The following is a 21,111-nucleotide window of genomic DNA, read 5'->3' as shown; positions in this document are numbered from 1 at the left end:
TTGGTCACATGGTTAAATCTCAATCTTGTACTTGTAAGTCAAATCTAGCCTAAACACTATATTAGGGAATTCTCCCAATTCCCACTTTCAGCTAAGGTGTTAAGACTTATCCATATGGTCAAATTTTATTCCTTATTTAAAAGTGGGATTTGGGAGATTTCCAAATTCTCTAATATAGTGTTGTAAACCCCACAAAAGAATGCAATAAAGTTAGATTTTCAGGCTCAAGAATTTGCTATATAGCTCAAATTTTATTGGCTTGGTTCGAACACCATCTCATGAAATGACATGATTGAGCGCAATATTCCCACTTGGACATAAAATACACTTTTGGTCAGGTTGAGTGAAGTACTTGATTGTCTGCATCTCACAAATACCTTTTCCAGATTACCAAAATGATATTTGTTTGAAGAGTAAACACAAAAATCATCTAAGTAAATGGAAATGAAGTTAGTGAGATAATCTCATAAAGTCTCTACCATAAGATTTTGGAATGTCGATGGGAAATTTCTTAATCCAAAGGGCATTACTTGGGTTGCATAAGCTCCCCATTATATAATAAAGGAAATATTTTCTCATCATCTGGAGCTACATTAATTTGATTATAACCATTGTAACCATCCATAAATGAGTACATCTCATGTCCTGCAACTTGGTGCGGTATTCCATCAGTGAAAGGTATGGGAAACAGACTTAGGGATAATTGGTATGGAAACAGACTCAGGGACAATTGTGCATTCAACTTCTGATAGTCTACATAGACTCAGTTTACCATTTTTCTTAGACACCAACCATAATAGGAAATAACCAATCACAGGGGTTGATAGCATAGATAAAACTAGCATGCAAAATTTAATCCAAATTAGCTGTTACTTGTTTAGCGTAGTTGGGATTCACTCTGTACCTCTGTATTGAATTAGTTTGGCATCTAGCACTAAAGGTATCTAGCGTTGACACAACTCCTCATAGATCAATGTAATTCTAGGCAAAGACATCCTTATACTTGACAAATAGCTCGTTTACAACCCTTAATTGCTCAAAAGAAAGATTTGCACTTACCACTACCATTGTAGGGTTATTTTCTATTCTGAGATTGAGTTCTTGTGTTGGATCTGGTACTAATTGCTCAGTACTGATTCTCATGATAGTCATCAGTATTTCAACTAGCTCTCATTGCCCTTCAATGTCTTTAGTTAAGTTACTCGAAAAGAGATATTTTTTCTTAGCAATCTGCTAGGCTTTGATATTTTGTTTGATATTTGCAGCCACTTGAAAAATATCCATCTCACCCACAAGTAGTATTTGTAATTACATCAGTCATGACTCGATGTCTTGAGGAAATGGATCTATGAATTCCAAATCCTTTGGCCTACAACTACTCAAAACCTTCTGAGAATTTGTAGGAATACATACATCTTGACTATTTTCTTTAAATGATCATCTCTTTCGAACCCCAATCATGGAGTACTTTTTCATTTTTAAGCTCGGGGGGGTCACCCACCATATGTAACCCTATCATGTGAGTTCAACAGATGGGTTTTTATTACCTCCATTACTTGCATATTTACATATACATAAGGAAGTAAATTAAGACCTAAAAGTTAACATACAAAAGGGTGTTTTATATTAAAATAGTTCTAGAAGCTCCCAACATGCACCATGGACATTAGGGTAGAGTGGTATATGTCATGGGAAATTTTGGAATATTATTGTTGGCATTTTGCTTTTGCAAAGAGTAGGCACTCTTCTTGCATTTTTATGAATTCTAGAATGATTTTCTCTCTTTGGCTATGTATGGCATTTGCTCCACCCAGATGCTAATGAAATGTTGGTCGTAAGTGAACCTCAAGCTTGACATATAAATGAAATGTTGTTAAGTGAACCTCAAGCTTGAAAAAATTATTAGTTGACTATTGTGAGCATTGCATTGATATATTATTTGTAGAAGGTTACATTTCTTGATACAATGAGGATACAATGCCTCTTGACAAGTGCAGACAATTGGCATTGAAGGAGTGGAAATACACTTTGATTGGTGGACACCTTTATCATCATCAGTGTGGAGATGGAGTTCTTTGCAACAGATGGAGTTCTTTGCAGACCAGATGGAACCTATGGCGGCAAGGTGTAACATAAAAGTTGGTAGATGCATCAAAAATTGTCTGACAAACAAGACATGGTAATGCATCCTAGCTTCCTTTATGAAGAGGCACCACTGGGCACGGTTGGTTTGTAGGATGGAAACATATATTTATTTCATTCTCATGTGACTACACCCCTACAAAGTGTTGAGATATCAAGCTCTACCCCCGATATATCTCCTGGATGACTATCATTTATGTCACCGCCTATGTTAGCTGTACTCGTGGTGTAGTTAGACTACCACGTATGTTTTTGGTTTGGGTTCACATATGAACCACGTATTCTAGGGTCTGACATATAGGGTATTTCCCTCTTCTATTGTATTGTTGTTGTGTGCAAAAGTGAAGAAAGGCTTCACCCTCCAACCTTGTGTCCTCTCTCTTTTGTGTGTTGTGAAGAAAGCTGAACTTGAGTCTCCTATCTCTCTCCCTCATTTTTTACATGGTATCAGAGCCTTTAAGGAGCTCAAGAAAGCAAGCCAAGTTTGTGGTGTCCTGGTAAGAGGACCAGTGTTGCTTTCCTATTTCGAGTTTGGGAGCAAATCTCTGCAGGTAGCACAGCAAGAAGTGCAGGAGTGCACTGTTTCAGATTGAGAGGCCCTTCGTGGTGTGGCGAGAGCGCAGTATATGCTGCGGGTGTGGGCGAAGCCCTCAGTGACTTTATTTTTTTGATTTGAGGCCGTTTCGAGGCCCGTTTTGAAGGCGGAAGTTCTTCGCAGGCACTCAGAAAAAGGCCCTGTTTTTCGCTGTGCGACCACTGCGCGGCTGGTCGGTGGAAAAGTGCCACAGAAATTGCATTGTATGCCTTTGTGCAGAGATATTGGGAGTTGCAGATTCATGCCTGTTGCCTGTTGATGCAAAATCGTCACTAGGAAGTGACTGTGTGGTGAAATACCACTTTCGTCAGTGTTGCAGATCTGCCCCTGTGAGGCTTTTTGCAGAAGTTTTGCTATTTGCCCTTGTGAGGCATTTGCTGTGTTTACAGGTTGCTGTTGCAATTCGTGATTTGTAAAATGTTTGAGAATCTGTCTACCATTGTCAGTGAGAAGCTTGACAAGAACAACTTCCAAGCATGGAAGTTCAGGATGACAAACTTCCTTATGGGAAAGGGAGTTTGGGATTACATCAGTGGTGAAACTGCAGAACCAGTTTTGGGTACTGCTCCCACTCCTGCTGAATTGAAGGCCTTTAAAGAATGGCATGAAAAAGCCAGAAAATGCCTATATTGGCTGTCTGTTAGCATTTCAGATTCTATTATTGTGCATATACAGGATCTAGAGACGCCTAAGGAGGCATGGGATACATTGGTGAAGCTATATAGCACAAATACCAAAGCACGAAAGATGCAGCTAAAGCAGGAGTTGCACAATGTGCAAAGGAAAAATCTGAATATAAATGAGTATTCCTTGAAGGTGAAAGGCCTTGCAGATTCTCTTGCCTCCATTGGAGCACCTGTTGATGATGAGGACTTAGTGTCCGTGACCTTGAATGGTCTTGGGAAAGATTATGCACAGTTTCGGACATCCATTGGAGTCCTTGAAACATTTCCTAATTTTCAGGAACTTATTGCTCTCTTGCTGAGTGAAGAGCAAAGGAATGGTGGTTCAGCCACCTCAACTTCTCAAGAGACTGCTTTCTACTCGAATACAGGTAGAGGCAGGGGTAGAGGAAGAGGCCGTTTTGGTGGCCGTGCAGGAAATCAAAACCAACAGCAACAACCGGAAAACTAGTCCTATGGAGGAGGACGTGGTAGTTCTAGAGGCAGGGGGAGCCAAAGAGGCCATGGTTCATGGCAAAGGAACCAGCAAGTAAATAGCAGCACAGAATGCTATTATTGTGGAAAGCCTGGACACAAGGAGAATACATGCTATAAAAAGCAGAATGACATCAAAAGTGGGAAGTTGCAGCAAAGCAACTATGCATCATCAAGTGGGCATGGTGACGACAGAAATGAGCACCTTTTTGTGATGCAGCATATGGTTAACTCCATGTCAGGAGATGCTGCAGCTTGCAATGATGTTTGGTATGTTGATTCAGGTGCCTCTAACCACATGACCAGTCATGGTGAGTGGTTTCATGATGTTAGAAATTTGGATAAGCCAAGTTATGTTGAAACAGGTGATGATACTGCGCACCCAATTACGCAGGTTGGTAAAGTGCCATTGGCTATGCAGGATGGCAAAACGAAGTACTTGGCAGATGTACTTCATGTTCCAAAAATCACTAAGAACCTGGATTCAGTTGGCCAGATGGTTGAGCAAGGTCTGCAGGTTAGATTTAATCCTGATGGATGCTTTGTTGAGGACTTAAAAAATAAGTGCCGCTTGGTTGCGAAAGGCAACAAAAATGGCAGAATGTTCACCTTGGATGTTGATATGCCTGAGGTGAAAGCTGCTATGTTTGCGCATGGGAGAGGTGTCATTGCAGATATTGAGATATGGCACAAGCGCATTGGGCACGTGAATATACAAAGGCTGAAATCTATGCAAACAAAAAACATTGTTGCAGGTTTGCCTAAATTCAGAGTTGAGGGAATGCAAAAGGTATGTGAAGCATGCCAAATGGGTAAGCAGGCCAGACATGCATTTCCCAAAAATGCTAAGGTGAGCAGAAGACCTTTGGAAGTGATCCATTCAGATGTTTGGATAACCAAAGCTGCTTCTATTGGTGGATGCCATTATTATGTGACGTTTATTGATGACTACACTAGGAAGGTGTGGATTTATTTTATGAAGCACAAAAGTGAAGTGTTCAGCCATTTCAAGGCTTTTAAGGCCATGGTTGAAAAAGAGAAAGGGTTGCATATTAAAGTGCTAAGATCTGATGGAGGGGGAGAGTACTTTTCAAAAGAATTTTGTGAATATCTGAAAGAACAGGGAATTCAAAGGAAGTACTTATGCAGGTCTACCCCTCAGCAGAATGGGGTTGCAGAAAGGAAGAACAGGCATATTGCAGAAGTAGGACGGGCGATCCTAAATGAGAAAAACATGCCTGATTATTTTTGGGCTGAAGCGGTAGCAACTGCTGTTTATATTATGAATAGAACCCCCACTGCAGCTGTCCATGGCATGACGCCTGAAGAAATGTATACAGGCCAAAAACCAGATATTTCTCACTTGAAGGTATTTGGTTGCATAGCTTATGTTCATGTTCCTGATGAGAAGAGAACAAAGCTGGATCCAAAGGCAGAAAAATGCATCTTTATTGGATATGCTCAGCACCAAAAAGGGTATCGCTGTTATAACCCTTCCACCCGCAAAATGCAAGTGAGCAGAGATGTTGTTTTTGATGAAATGAGCAGCTGGTATGCACCAACTATTATGGTAGGAGATGCAGATGCAGGAAATGGGAATGCTGCAATAAATGCAGAGCAGCAATCTCAAGCCTTGAGTGGACCTAGAGAGTCCTCTACTAGTGGATCTAATGCATGGACAGGGAGATTGAGATCTAGTGAATCATCACATGGCAGTCCTGATAGTGTTGTGCAGGTATCACATAAGGGAAAAGAAAAAGTGGACCATGCTCCAGTGTTTGATGTGTCTGCTGGTAGCTCTCATGTTGATGGAGAGTCAAGTGGCTCTGAAATGAGCCTTGATGAGGAACTTGGGATTCCTTCTGTTGTTATACCTGGTGCAAGGAAAAGCAGGCATGATTTAAAGACTCCTGCAACTGATCCAGTTGTACGGAGGTCCACTCGTATTAAGTATCCAGTTGACAGGCTGAGATATGATGGGTATACAGCACATCACTATGCTTATATGGTCAAGGTTCTAGAGGAGCCAGAGCCCACATGTTTTGAGGATGCAGCAGGGCATAAAAATTGGGAAGCAGCTATGGATGAAGAGATGGCTGCCTTGGATGCAAACCACACTTGGGATTTGATGCCTTTGCCTCATGATAAGAAGGCTATTGGCTGCAAGTGGGTTTACAAAGTAAAGCACAATGCTGATGGGTCTGTTAACAGGTACAAGGCAAGATTGGTTGCCAAAGGTTTTGCACAGACATATGGAATTGACTATGAGGAAACTTTCAGCCCAGTTGCAAGGATGGCAACCGTGAGAGCAGTAATTGCTATGGCTGCTGCAAAGGGATGGTCTTTGCATCAGATGGATGTGAAAAATGCCTTCTTGCATGGTGATTTGCAGGAAGAGGTTTATATGATGCAGCCAGAAGGTTATGAGGATAATTCACACCCCGATTTTGTATGCAGGTTGCGCAAAGCCTTGTATGGCTTAAAACAGGCGCCGAGGGCATGGTCAGACAAGATAGGGCAATATCTTGTCACTATTGGATTTCAGATTTCCAATTCAGATTTTTCACTTTATGTGAAAAGGACAAACAGAGGGATTGTGCTTATAGTCATCTATGTTGATGACTTGATTATTACAGGTGATAGTGATGCAGACATTAATGAAGTGAAGCTGCTGTTGAAGCAGAAATTTGAGATGAAGGATTTGGGAGAGCTGCGTTACTTCTTGGGCATTGAGGTTATTAGATCCCCGAGTGGGATATGGCTGTTGCAAAGGCAATACGGTTTGGACATGCTGTCCAAATATGGGATGACAGGCTGTAAGCCTATCTCTGTTCCATTGGAGCAGAATGTGAAGCTCAATGCAGAGACAGGTGAGCTTCTTGAAGATATTACTATGTACAGGCGCATAGTAGGTAGCTTGATTTACATGACTATAACCAAACCAGATTTGAGCTATGCTGTGGGGCTGGTGAGTCAGTTTATGCAGGCACCGAGGAAGCCACATTTGGATGCGGCTAGGCGCATACTGCGGTATGTGAAGTCCACATTGCATTATGGACTGTTTTATGAAGCTGGGTGTGCATTACAGGTACATGGATACACAGATGCTGACTGGGCTGGTAATGTCTCAGACAGGAGATCTACTAGTGGCTTATGTTTTCTCTTGGGAGTGGTGCCATCAGTTGGAGCAGCAAGAAGCAGCCAACAGTTGCCTTGTCGAGCACAGAGGCTGAGTACAGGGGTGCAGCAATGGCTGCATGTGAGGTAGCTTGGTTACGGAACCTACTTGCAGATATGGGACAGTCAATTCACGCAGCAGTTGTCATTCATTGTGACAACATTAGCAGCATCATGCTTGCTAATAACCCAGTTTATCATGCTAGAACGAAGCACATTGAGGTGCATTATCACTTTGTGAGAGAGAAGGTTCTAGTTGGTGAGATTGATCTTGTCTATGTCAGCACTGAGGAGCAGGTGGCTAATATTTTTACGAAGGCATTGGGTACCGAGAAGCTTCGCAGATTTAGGAGCTTGCTTGGTGTACGTGAGATGGATTTGAGCTTGAGGGGGAGTGTTGAGATATCAAGCTCTACCCCCGATATATCTCCTGGATGACTATCATTTATGTCACCGCCTATGTTAGCTGTACTCGTGGTGTAGTTAGACTACCACGTATGTTTTTGGTTTGGGTTCACATATGAACCACGTATTCTAGGGTCTGACATATAGGGTATCTCCCTCTTTTATTGTATTGTTGTTGTGTGCAAAAGTGAAGAAAGGCTTCACCCTCCAACCTTGTGTCCTCTCTCTTTTGTGTGTTGTGAAGAAAGCTGAACTTGAGTCTCCTATCTCTCTCCCTTATTCTTTACACAAAGTAGCTCTACTTTTCATAGATTCATGTTCAATTCGACCAATTGTGCCATGAGAGCCGCCACATTGTTGCAAGACACATCATATATCATTTGGGGTTTTAAGCATTGGTTCTCCTCAAAACATGCCTCACCCATTTGTTACCATAGGAAGATTGAACCATGGATTTCTTTACAAAGTGCCAATATAACATTTTTGCAAAGCGCAATAGGGCATCCACATGGCGAGTCTCCTTTCTGTATACCTAAATGTCAATCTCATGCACTCAAGTTTGGATCTCTGGATGACTACAGTCACTAATCTTCCATGTATCGTGTTGCTAAATAGGCTAAGATTTTTATGCCAAGCATCTCCATCTTCCATGGCTCCCCTCATCTTTTGATTGCTTTCCCTCTAGTTGTGTTGGCTAAATGGAAAATAATTTCTACTTGGACACCAAGTTTTTTATATTCTTTCATCAGGAGACCTTGGTATCTACTCATTGGGAACACTCAAAATTTTTATATTCTTTCATTGGGAGCACTTGGTATCTAGCCTTTGCAAGGTTTGTTGGATGATGTCAGAGATGCAGTAGCAATGAAATCTTGCATGTGCTCACTTCCCAAAACATGCCTAAATTTCACGAGCACATTGCTCTACTTCAGTCTTCTCCAGTGTTAATGGTCTCTTCACTTCTCTTCTCCTTCTCTCATCCTCTCAATGTGGCTCCTCTCTTAATATTAAAATAGTTAAAAGGTGCCATGCGAAGGTAAAAGGCATATGCTATGTGTAGATATTGGTGGATGCAAGCAAGATAATCAGCATGCATAATTTCAAGAACAATGATTTGTTTATATATATATAAGAACAAATTTGATATGAATGACTCAAATGTGTAATGTTTAACAATTTAAAGCATGCAATATGATATAGATAGCATGCATGTTTTGTTTTGATGGTCAAATTCTAGTTCACATGCATGAAAAACCAAAAACAACATGCATCCAAATAAAAAAATGGCAAAACCACCTCTCTCTTTGAGAGAGCCCAAGGACCTATACCTTAAGACTGCTAGCTCTTGTGCCTTATGAGAACAAGGGCCAAGAAATGCTCTATAGGAGCCCTAGCACGGGGCTTAAGATAAGAGAGGATAAATTTACCTCTCAAATCAAAAGGATTTGAAAAAATGAACTAGTGGCATCTTTACATAATTGAACTCTTACTCAAACCTCAATCTATAGCCTTATACTTGCTTTAGATGTCTTGATACTAGTGGTATCAAGCTTACTGCTCATGGTACTACCATATATATTGCCAGTAAATGTAATAGTACTACCATTATACTTGCTTTAGATGTCTTGATACTGGTGGTATCAAGCTTACTTCTCATGGTACTATCATATATATTGCTAGTAAATGTAATAGTACTACCAAGTAAATGTGTGCCTAATTTGTGAGCAATATTATTGCTCTTGCTAGCAGTATTGCCGTATAAATGCATTAGTACTATTGGTAAATGCAATAGTATTTTTTATTATTTCTCTTGCTAGCAGTACTATTATACTTATACACAATAAAGACACTTGTATTGGTCGTATAACTTTCTAGTAATGATGGTATATGCCATAGCACCAGTAGTAAGTAGCCTATCTCAATAGCGCACACACGTGCACATGAGAGAGAGAGAGAGAGAGAGAGAGAGAGAGAGAGAGATTATTGCACAAGAGATGTTGCATGATTATGTGTACGATACATCTTTATTTTTTATTTTTGTACCGGCAAGGTTTTCTCATGATTGCATGCATGAATTCATGAATAGAGTGTTCACAAACATAAATCATCCAAAACATCGTGTGATTACTGTAAGAAAATAATACAACGTATGTGCTCAACAGATAACAGGATCTCGTATACAAGAGAGAAAACAAGATAGTATGGAGAATCAAAAATTTGATTACTATAGAAGTGATACAATAGATGGCGCTGCCTCCCAACCATGTGCTCCTGTGAAAGAAGCTTTGATGGCATGCTGGAAATAGTAGAAGAAGGAGGCTAGATGCTAAGGAATCAGGGTTGGTGTAGCCAGTGATGAAATGGGCTTCATGGGCTTGCCCTTATATAGCCACTAGTCATAGTCGGTTAGGCTCAATTGGGTGACCGACCCAGTTCACCCAAAACGATCTCGGTCCCGAAATAGGACATCGACCATACAATAGAATCGGTGCGCAAAATAGAGCAACTAAAACACGGTCTCCATTCGGCCCAAAGCCATCTGGGATCATCTGAGGCTCCAAACAAGCCCCACAACCTGAGAGTGGGCTACCCCGAGAAATGCTCCGTCTACCCTCAGTGTGGTCAGTCAAGAGATGCCTTCCCGCACTTGCATGTAGCCTAGTTGGCAGTGTGCCAACTCTATCTAAAGCCGTCCAGCCATCAGGCCACACATGGCCTGCATCTGGTGTCCAAACCAGGACCTACCGGATAATCGAGCTACTCAAATTCCTTCTCCTCATATGGGGGGCTTATAAGTAGAGTTAGCTGGTTCCCGCGTAGTTACACGAGAGTGGAGCATTGATATCTAACACCCCCCCTCAATGTCCACCCGCAAGTGAACTTACTTTTTTGGCCCAATGCCAAGTTAATGAAGATGCCTCTCTAGCAAGTCTCTTCCAAGAGCCTTCGTGAAGATGTCTGCAACATTCTTTGTAGTCGGACAGTACACCAAGTTGACCTCTCCATCCATGATGAGCTCGCGTACAAAGTGATATTGAATCTCAATGTGTTTTGTGTGAGTGTGGAACACCGGGTTCTTTGCAATCGCCATGCAACTCTGATTGTCACATGATAACTGCGTAGGCTTGTTCTGCACTACACCCATGTCCCCCAAAATCCTCCTCAACCACACTACCTCGCAAGAAGCAAAGCATGCAGATTTGTACTCGGCCTCGGTAAAGAAAGAGCAACTATGGGTTGCTTCTTACTAACCCATGACACAACTCCAGATCCAAGTGAGAAACAGTACCCTGTCACTAATCTCCTGCTATCCACGTCTCCTGCCCAATCCGAGTCATAGAATCCGATCAAGATGTTGCCGTGGTATAGGTGATGCCATAATCAAGTGTGCCTTTGATGTATTTCAGCACCCACATCCCTACCCTCCAATGGTTCTCCCGAGGCTTATTGGAAAACTTGCTTAGTACACCAGTCACAAAACTAATGTCCGGCCATGTGTTGCATAGGTAAATCAAGCTGCCCACAAGCCTTCTGTACTTCGCTTCGTCCACCAGTGGTGATGAATCCTCGTTTGAGAGCTTCGCATCAACCTCCATAGGGGTACCAACTGTCTTGCACTCAGCCATGCCAAATGCCTTCAGTACCAGCATACTTCAGCTGTGAAATGACGATCTGTTTTGGCTCCTGCCAAACTTCAATCCCCAAACAGAAATGCATCAGTCCGAGGTCTGTCATTTCAAACTCTCTTCCTAGCAAATGCTTCGTCTGTGAGATCTTCTCTTCATGGTTTCCTGTTATGACAAGGTCATCCACATAAAGGACCACGATCATACACTTGCCTCCTTCTCTAAAGATATACAACTTTGCATTAGATGGGCTCCTCCTGAACCCGTTTTGCAGAAAGTAGGCATCAATTCGCTGGTACCACGCTCATAGGGCCTGTTTCAGCCCGTAAAGTGCCTTCTTTAGTTTGTAGACTTTACCTTCTGAACCGAGGATCTCAAAACCTGGTGGTTGTTCCACGTATACCTCCTCCTTGAGATCTCCATTTAGAAAGGTGGATTTCACATCCATCTGAAACACGGGCCAACTTCCCTGGGTAGCTGAAGCCAAAACATTGTGCAAATCCTTTTGCCACGAGCCGAGCCTTGTACTTATCCAACGTGTCGTCGGACTTGTACTTGGTCTTGTACACCCACTTGGTTCCGATTACCTTGCGTTTTGGTGGTCGATCCACAAGGTCCCAAGTGTTGTTCTTCATTATGGAGCCATACTCTGACTGCATAGCCTCCATCCACCTATCATCGCCCTATGCCTCTTCAAGACACTTGGGTTCATCAGCACGGATCACTTCTATCATCAAAGCATAGTTGACCAAGTGTTCCTGTGCCCTTATTTGCTCCTCTAATCTCTTGGACTGGCGGTGTTCGGATGGTTCCTCCTCAATGATTGGAGGTTCTCTACCATCCAAAAGCTGCTTTACCCACTTTGGGAATGGCCGTTGCTGTTGTGGTTCTACAGGCTCTTCTTCATCTTCTTTATCTTGAATCCTCCCAAGCACCATTGGGGGAGTTTGGTCTGTTGTTGGTGGCGGTACTGGATGGATATTCTGGTTTTGGTTGTCTGGGAAGGAAGCATCCTCCTCCAATTGATGCGGCTATTCTGAGAAGACCACATCGCGACTTACAATTACCTTCTTGGTAACAGGGTTATAGAGACGATAACCCTTCACCTCTTCACTGTAGCCTAAGAAAATACAATTCTAGCTCTTTGGTTCCCATTTGGTCCTGGTAGCATCAGGAACATGCACAAAACAGTCACATCCAAAAACTCTAAAATGTGCAGCTGAAGGTTTCTTACCAGAAAAGGCTTGTAGTGGAGTCATCCCATTCACAGCCTTCATGTAGCTATGATTCAGGATGTAAACTACAGTGTTACGTGCTTCAGCCTAGAAAGTCTTTAGCAAATCTTTCCCTTTCATCATACTCTAGCCCATTTCGCAGATGACGTGCATCTTGCATTCTGCTACTCCATTTTGCTGTGATGTATGTGGCGGGGGTTTCTGCCTCTTGATTCCGTGACATTTGCAGTAACTTTCGAATTCAGTTGATGTGAACTCTCCACCTCTGTCTGATCTCAACTTCTTCACCTTCCTCCCCGATTCTTTCTCAACCATTACATGCCATTCCTTGAACCTACTAAAAGCCTCGTCTTTAGTCTTCAGGAAGTATATCCATATCCTTCTTCTATAGTCATCGATCAGCGTCATGAAGTAGTAGGAACCACCCAAGCTCGTCTCCATCTTTCCACAGAGGTCTGTGTGAACGAGTTCTAGAGGAGCCTTTGCCCTGCTGGCCTCTTTAGGAAAGGGATGCCGATGCTACTTGCCCATCATGCAAGCTTCACATACATCGGGTAGATCTGAAATTTCTGGTAGGTCTGCAATCATTCCACTTTTATGCATCTCCTTCAAAGAACTAAGGTTTAGATGACCAAACCTCTCATGCCACATCTTAGTGTTCTTCACATCCGCTCGAGCAGTGAAAGCTTAGAGTTCGTAAATGTTGTTTCACCGTGTACCTTTACCAATGACCTTCCCTTGAAGATCCAGAATTTGTGCACCATTCTTATCGAATTGAACTTTGAGGTCCTGATCCGTGATCACAGAAACGGACAACAAGTTCCTCTTGATATCTGGCACATAAAGAACATTGGTGGACAATTGTTTTACAACTCCATCTGACTTGAGAGCAATCGTACCTTTTCCTTTTGCTGGACATTTTGCATCATTGCCGACTGCTACCAGGATGTCATTCCCTACCGGCTGTAGAGAAGTATACCAATCCTTCCGACTGGTCATGTGGTGCGATGCACCACTGTCAATGATCCAAGGTTCATCTACAGGTACATGAACTGCCTCCATGCAAATCTCCTCAATTGCTATGAATAGCTCTATTGGTGCTGCCTGCATGCTATTGCTAGACTCTTTCTTTACTCTGTTCTTCTCATCTGTAATCTTCTTTCGGCACTCATTCTACTTGTGCTCTGCCTTATTGCAATAAAAGCACTTGATCTTCTTCTTTCTCTTTTTATCATCAGAAGAAGATGGGTTACCAGAGTCCTTACCCTTACCTTTCTTTGATCCGATCCAGAAAGCTGAATCTTCTCCAATCCTCATCTTTTGACGCATCTCCTTCTCTAGAAGCTTTGCGCTAAAATCCTCAAAGTTGAGGGGCGGATTTCTATTCTACATATTCAGTGCCATAACAAGACCATCGTACTTTGGTGGGAGAATCCGTATGCACCTTCGTGCTAGATTCTCGCTGGTGATGGTGATGCCAATTGTAGTCATCTGATCACGCAGATTCTTCACCCTAGTGATGAACTTCTCTGCCGCTTCAGACTCAGACAACTCTCATTTGCGAGTTGAGTCTCCAAATTTTGAATCTGCGTCTGATTCGTGATCTCGTACTGATTTTTCAAGACCGTCCATGCCTCCTCCGCTGTGGTGACATGTTGAATTAATGCCATGACAAAATCACTAACACTGCAGACAATAGAACACAGTGCATCTGCATTTCTTCTTGTCCATGCAAGAATCTCATCTGCAGTTGGTACTATCTATTGTCCTGCATTGGCTGGATCCCCCGTCTCGTAACCAGCCTCACATCCACCCCAATAGCAGTGTCCCAAAGCTTGTATGCACTTAGGATGATCTTCATCTTGAACTTCCAGAGTGGATAGTTACAGCCGTCCAACTTTCTGCTTTCGCTATCCTTCTAGTAATGAGCTTAACTGATTGATGAGTGCCTGCATATATTAAAAAAATTCCTAAATGGACTAGTTTTTCTTCTTCTTCAAGTCACCTAGTTTGGTGTAGATGTCTTCCTCATTGATCTTTTCTTTGAACTGTTTGAGAAAAGCCTCGCACATGTGCTACAAGTCTGTAAAATAGCCAATCAAAATTTAGTTGAACCATCTTTGAGTTATTTTGACCTGAGTACACAAAAGGTAATTCATGTAGTCTTCCTTGGTCATTGCTTCATTGATATGGCAAACCCATAAAAAGATCTACAAGTGACTATAAGGATCTTCTTCCTCAATTTTCTTAAAATCTTGAAACTTCACCTTAATGAACTGTGCAAATTTTGGTTTTGTGTTCATTGGCTTGGGGGTCCTTGGTTGTGTTCATTCCCTCTTAACTCAATTAGGACTCTAAACTTTGTTCCTTACATCCCGATGACCATATAGTTCATGCTCTAGGTGTCACCTTGCTCCATATTGATAGTTAGTCATCATTATAGACATGCCTAGGTGCTCAACCCAGTATTGTTGCCTCTAGTATACCACCTCATCTTGAATTAGACACCTACGATAGCTCGATCTAGTCATTTTCACTAGTTGTACATGCATGCCACCAATAGGAGCCCTTATTTTCACTATTCTTAGCTCCTTTAGCACCAATATGAGCATGTGTTAGATATTAATCAAAGCTTGAAGTACTCTATAGGATGATTGGAAACAATTCTAATTCTAGACACCGGCTATCAGTTAGGTCTTCAAAAGCTACAAGTCATCTTTGGACACTTGGATGATTCTTTTGTGATAATATGACAAACCAAGTAACTTCCATAGCTCATTGTTCATTACATGATCTACTTCTTTGAATGATGATAGTCATTTTCTCTCACCTCTCGATTGACCAGTTCACCTGATGCTCGGTGTGTGCATAATGTTGATGAGTGTTAGAGTGCTTGGTGTAAAAGATGCCCTCTATTGTAATGCTTGGATGTAGAGAGCCAAAGCATCGTACTAACATGGGGTTATGTAGGCATGGACAGAACCACATGGAGGTGGGTGATAGAGTGTGGGAAAGGCAATACATTGAGTATTGCAATCAACACCAAGTCTAAGAGACAAGTATACAAACCAAGTAATTATATTATCAAAGAAAGGGGCTCATATCCCTATTAGTACTAGTTGTTGTAACATCAAGGGTACTCATGTAACGACGTGTTGGTGCACAAATCTCACAAGCACTCACCTAAGCTCAAGGCACTAGTCCATCTCTAGAGTAACAAGATGTCTAGGATTGTACACTCCTCAGAACTGACACTTGCCAAAACTTGTCCTACCTTAGGTTCTAAACTTAAATAGTTTTAGGACCCTACTTGAGTAGTCAGAACAACCTTCCAAAAATCATATGGGGAATTTTGAAAATCATGATTGTTAGGGGATATCTGCATTGTTCCTATTTCATATCCTTGTTGCTTGGATCATTGACACCCTAGTAACCTAGCACTTGGTTACTTGGAACCCATATTTTCTAGTTAGACTAGAAGCCAATATATGCCAACAAAAAAATGAGGTCACGATAGGACTGATGTCTCCAAATAATCCTTTTTTTTGTTGAGAGAGCTTGTAAAAAATATGGATGAATTTAAAACAATTTGATGAATTTATCATCTAGGTGAAGCAAAATAAAAGATGAGCATGCTCATTTTCATTTGATTCAAAGGCACTCTCCATATTAGATATCTCCCCTTAAATATACGACAATATGCTCTTGATCATCAAGATATTATGAATAAATATTTTCCATATTTGAATCATCTTGCCCATAAATATCTTTTTGTCCATAGCAGCCTACACAGTTAAGAAATTTAGCCAACAAGAATAGGCAAAAAGGAAAAAATCTCCATCATTAAAGTGGTTAACGAGGATGCAAACAGCCAATCCTATGGTTGACCAATAGTAAACCTGATAAAAAACCTTAGCTGGAGGAAATAACACCCAAAAAATAAATTATCATGCGTCATCAAATTAGAAGGTTCTTACCACTTTAGGCAAAGAACTCAAAAATAGCATCACCATCATGGCAGATCAGGGATAATAGTAGGATGAGTAGAAAGGGCATACATAGCAATTAGATATGTCACTTCTTGAAGCGGAGTCCCAAAGTATCTAGTGCAAAAAGATAAAACAAAAGAAGAACTTCTAGACTGAGAAACATGACAAAATTAGAGCCTTTCGAGAAGAAATCACATGATGCATAGTAACAAAAAAAATGCCCTAAAAAACTCAATAGCCTTTAAAATGACTGTTCAGTAGTCTTTGTAAGAGTTAACCACCTAGAAGGGGGGTTGATCAGATACCAATCACTATAAATGAAAAGAATGCTTTTATAAATAAAAAGTGACTAATATTAGATGCAAGGACCTTTTAGCAAACCCATATCAGGCATAAAAGTGCTCGGTAAGTAGAAACACATTCATTACACAAAACTAAAGACATATATACTATCTTGACAACCCACAATGTGAATCATCGCTCAGTAAAAAATACTTGGGACAAACAAAAAATTATGTGAAGTCATGATGGACAATGGATTTTTAGTATAAAACGCTCCAGGCACTCATAGTAAATAACCATCATATGAAATATTGATCCTGGCAAAATTTTGTTGCTTAAAACAATAAGAAAACATAGAAAACATATGTTTCTTGTCAGGAATCTTCATAAATATGACTTTTAGAAGTTTGTTTGTTGCTCAAAATAGAAGGAAAGTCATTTGAAATAGAAGACTACACTCAAAACTTGTTAGTATAGGCCCTCATTTCATGTGTATATGTGTATATATGTATATGAGTATATGTGCATATATATATACATATACATACATAAATAAATAAATAAATAAATACATACATACATACGTATACCCTTTAGTTCTTTAGTTTCATGCCTTAAATTTCCCTCTCCCTACCACTTGTCCATGGTTTTGGAAACCCTTACCCTAAAGGGGTTTGTATATATTCATTATCTTTAACTAAATATGTGCTAAAGATAGTGTATTTCATTTGTGATGTGCTCTCTAGCTATGCCCTCTCTCCTCATCTCCACTTTTATCCTCTCCTCTCTCCATATTTGTTCATGGTATTAGAGCACATGGTTTTTCCTTCTGTTGAGGCACCATCTTTGTGAAAGTGTGAGAGATTGAGAGTTTGAGAGTTTCTCTTAAGTGTCCTTTCACTTTTGTTGAGTGATAGAACTTTCATCCATAGCTTTCTATTCATTCTTCTTGAGTGCTTGTGAGAGATATCATTCTTATCATAACTGATCTTTCTTTTGAAAGAAAGGCAAAAGTTGATATTTTGCAAATTCTTTGATATGTCTAACAAGGTCCAAACTTAATCGTAATTTGTATATCTCTTCAATAGGATATTATGGAGTAGCATGAGTTTTTAGGGGACCTAATATCATGTAGAACACCAAATTTAAACCATATTTTAATCGTTCATTATGTTGTGATTCATGCTAAATTCAAGATACAAGGGTTAAAGGATATCATAAGGACCTTCAAACATTTAAATTATACTTATAGATTTCCTCTAATCATGAATAAGTGATACCAATTAAAAAATTATATGAAAAACACTTATATACGGGATAACTCAAAACTATAAAAGCGAGATTTAATGTAGAACCTATTTTGGTAGTTTAGATTAGGAGCACTTAATCTCTTTTAGTTTTAGCCTTTATTATGATGTGGTGACATTCCCTTATTATATAATGTTGTTACAGTTAAGATATGACACTTTGGGAAAGATATTTTGTGACACCATACTAAGGGAGATGGGGATGGGGACTCCATAGGGAAAGAGACTCCCCATAACTTAGTACCAGCTATCTTTCCTACCTCAGATCTGACTGTTGATGTGACCCCTTTCTCCTTTCTGCATGGCTTTTCTACTAGATCTCTAAACTACGAGATGTCTCTTCTCATCATGAAAAAGAGATTTGGAGATCGTGTTTCGACATGAACTAGGAGCTTGTCACTTCTATCCACTTTCCTCCCTTACTTAGTGCTAGCAATGAATCCAACCGAGAAAAGGTGTGAGATAAACACATCAGCATTGTCCAGCCTCCAACTGCTATTGGTGGATCATCACAGAAGGCTTCAAGGCCCTCTTTGTAAAGAATGAGGGAGAGAGATAGGAGACTCAAGTTCAGCTTTCTTCACAACACACAAAAGAGAGAGGACACAAGGTTGGAGGGTGAAGCCTTTCTTCACTTTTGCACACAACAACAATACAATAGAAGAGGGAAATACCCTATATGTCAAAACCTAGAATACGTGGTTCATATGTGAACCCAAACCAAAAACATACGTGGTAGTCTAACTACACCACGAGTACAACTAACATAGGCGATGACATAAATGATAGTCATCCAGGAGATATATCGGGGGTAGAGCTTGATATCTCAACACTCCCCCTCAAGCTCAAATCCATCTCACGTACACCAAGCAAGCTCCTAAATCTGCGAAGCTTCTCGGTACCCAATGCCTTCGTAAAAATATCAGCCACCTGCTCCTCAGTGCTGACATAGACAAGATCAATCTCACCAGCTAGAACCTTCTCTCTTACAAAGTGATAATACACCTCAATGTGCTTCGTTCTAGCATGATAAACTGGGTTATTAGCAAGCATGATGCTGCTAATGTTGTCACAATGAATGACAACTGCTGCATGAACTGACTGTCCCATATCTCCAAGTAGCTTCCGTAACCAAGCTACCTCACATGCAGCCATTGCTGCACCCCTGTACTCAGCCTCTGTGCTCGACAAGGCAACTGTTGGCTGCTTCTTGCTGCTCCAACTGATGGCACCACTCCCAAGGGAAAACATAAAACCACTAGTAGATCTCCTGTCTGAGACACTACCAGCCCAGTCAGCATCTGTGTATCCATGTACCTGTAATGCACACCCAGCTTCATAAAACAGTCCATAATGCAATGTGGACTTCACATACCGCAGTATGCGCCTAGCCGCATCCAAATGTGGCTTCCTCGGTGCCTGCATAAACTGACTCACCAGCCCCACAGCATAGCTCAAATCTGGTCTGGTTATAGTCATGTAAATCAAGCTACCTACTATGCGCCTGTACATAGTAATATCTTCAAGAAGCTCACCTGACTCTGCACTGAGCTTCACATTCTGCTCCAATGGAATAGAGATAGGCTTACAGCCTATCATCCCATATTTGGACAGCATGTCCAAACCGTATTGCCTTTGCAACAGCCATATCCCACTCGGGGATCTAATAACCTCAATGCCCAAGAAGTAACACAGCTCTCCCAAATCCTTCATCTCAAATTTCTGCTTCAACAGCAGCTTCACTTCATTAATGTCTGCATCACTATCACCTGTAATAATCAAGTCATCAACATAGATGACTATAAGCACAATCCCTCTGTTTGTCCTTTTCACATAAAGTGAAAAATCTGAATTGGAAATTTGAAATCCAATAGTGACAAGATATTGCCCTATCTTGTCTAACCATGCCCTCGGCGCCTGTTTTAAGCCATACAAGGCTTTGCGCAACCTGCATACAAAATCGGGGTGTGAGTTATCCTCATAACCTTCTGGCTGCATCATATAAACCTCTTCCTGCAAATCACCATGCAAGAAGGCATTTTTCACATCCATCTGATGCAAAGACCATCCCTTTGTAGCAGCCATAGCAATTACTACTCTCACGGTTGCCATCCTTGCAACTGGGCTGAAAGTTTCCTCATAGTCAATTCCATATGTCTGCGCAAAACCTTTGGCAACCAATCTTGCCTTGTACCTGCTAACAGACCCATCAGCATTGTGCTTTACTTTGTAAACCCACTTGCAGCCAATAGCCTTCTTATCATGAGGCAAAGGCATTAAATCCCAAGTGTGGTTTGCATCCAAGGCAGCCATCTCTTCATCCATAGCTGCTTCCCAATTTTTATGCCCTGCTGCATCCTCAAAACATGTGGGCTCTGGCTCCTCTAGAACCTTGACCATATAAGCATAGTGATGTGCTGTATACCCATCATATCTCAGCCTATCAACTGGATACTTAATACGAGTGGACCTCCGTACAACTGGATCAGTTGCAGGAGTCTTTAAATCATGCCTGCTTTTCCTTGCACCAGGTGTAACAACAGAAGGAATCTCAAGTTCCTCATCAAGGCTCATTTCAGAGCCACTTGACTCTCCATCAACATGAGAGCTACCAGCAGACACATCAAACACTGGAGCATGGTCCACTTTTTCTTTTCCCTTATTTGATACCTGCACAACACTATCAGGACTGCCATGTGACGATTCACTAGATCTCAATCTCCCTGTCCATGCATTAGATCCACTAGTAGAGGACTCTTTGGGTCCACTCAAGGCTTGAGATTGCTGCTGTGCATTTATTGCAGCATTCCCATTTCCTGCATCTGCATCTCCTACCATAACAGTTGGTGCATACCAGCTGCTCATTTCATCAAAAACAACATCTCTGCTCACTTGCATTTTGCGGGTGGAAGGGTTATAACAGCGATACCCTTTCTGGTGCTGAGCATATCCAATAAAGATGCATTTTTTTGCCTTTGGATCCAGCTTTGTTCTCTTCTCATCAGGAACATGAACATAAGCTATGCAACCAAATACCTTCAAGTGAGAAATATCTGGTTTTTGGCCTGTATACATTTCTTCAGGCATCATGCCATGGACAGCTGCAGTGGGGGTTCTGTTCATAATATAAACAGCAGTTGCTACTGCTTCAGCCCAAAAATAATCAGGCATGTTTTTCTCATTTAGGATCGCCCGT

Source organism: Dipteris shenzhenensis, chromosome 33 (assembly GCF_047967505.1).
Source record: "Dipteris shenzhenensis isolate YYH24624 ecotype China chromosome 33, Dip_SZ_1.0, whole genome shotgun sequence".
NCBI lineage: Eukaryota > Viridiplantae > Streptophyta > Polypodiopsida > Gleicheniales > Dipteridaceae > Dipteris > Dipteris shenzhenensis.
The sequence above is the reverse complement of the archived record's forward strand: the minus strand, read 5'-3'. Positions refer to the sequence as shown.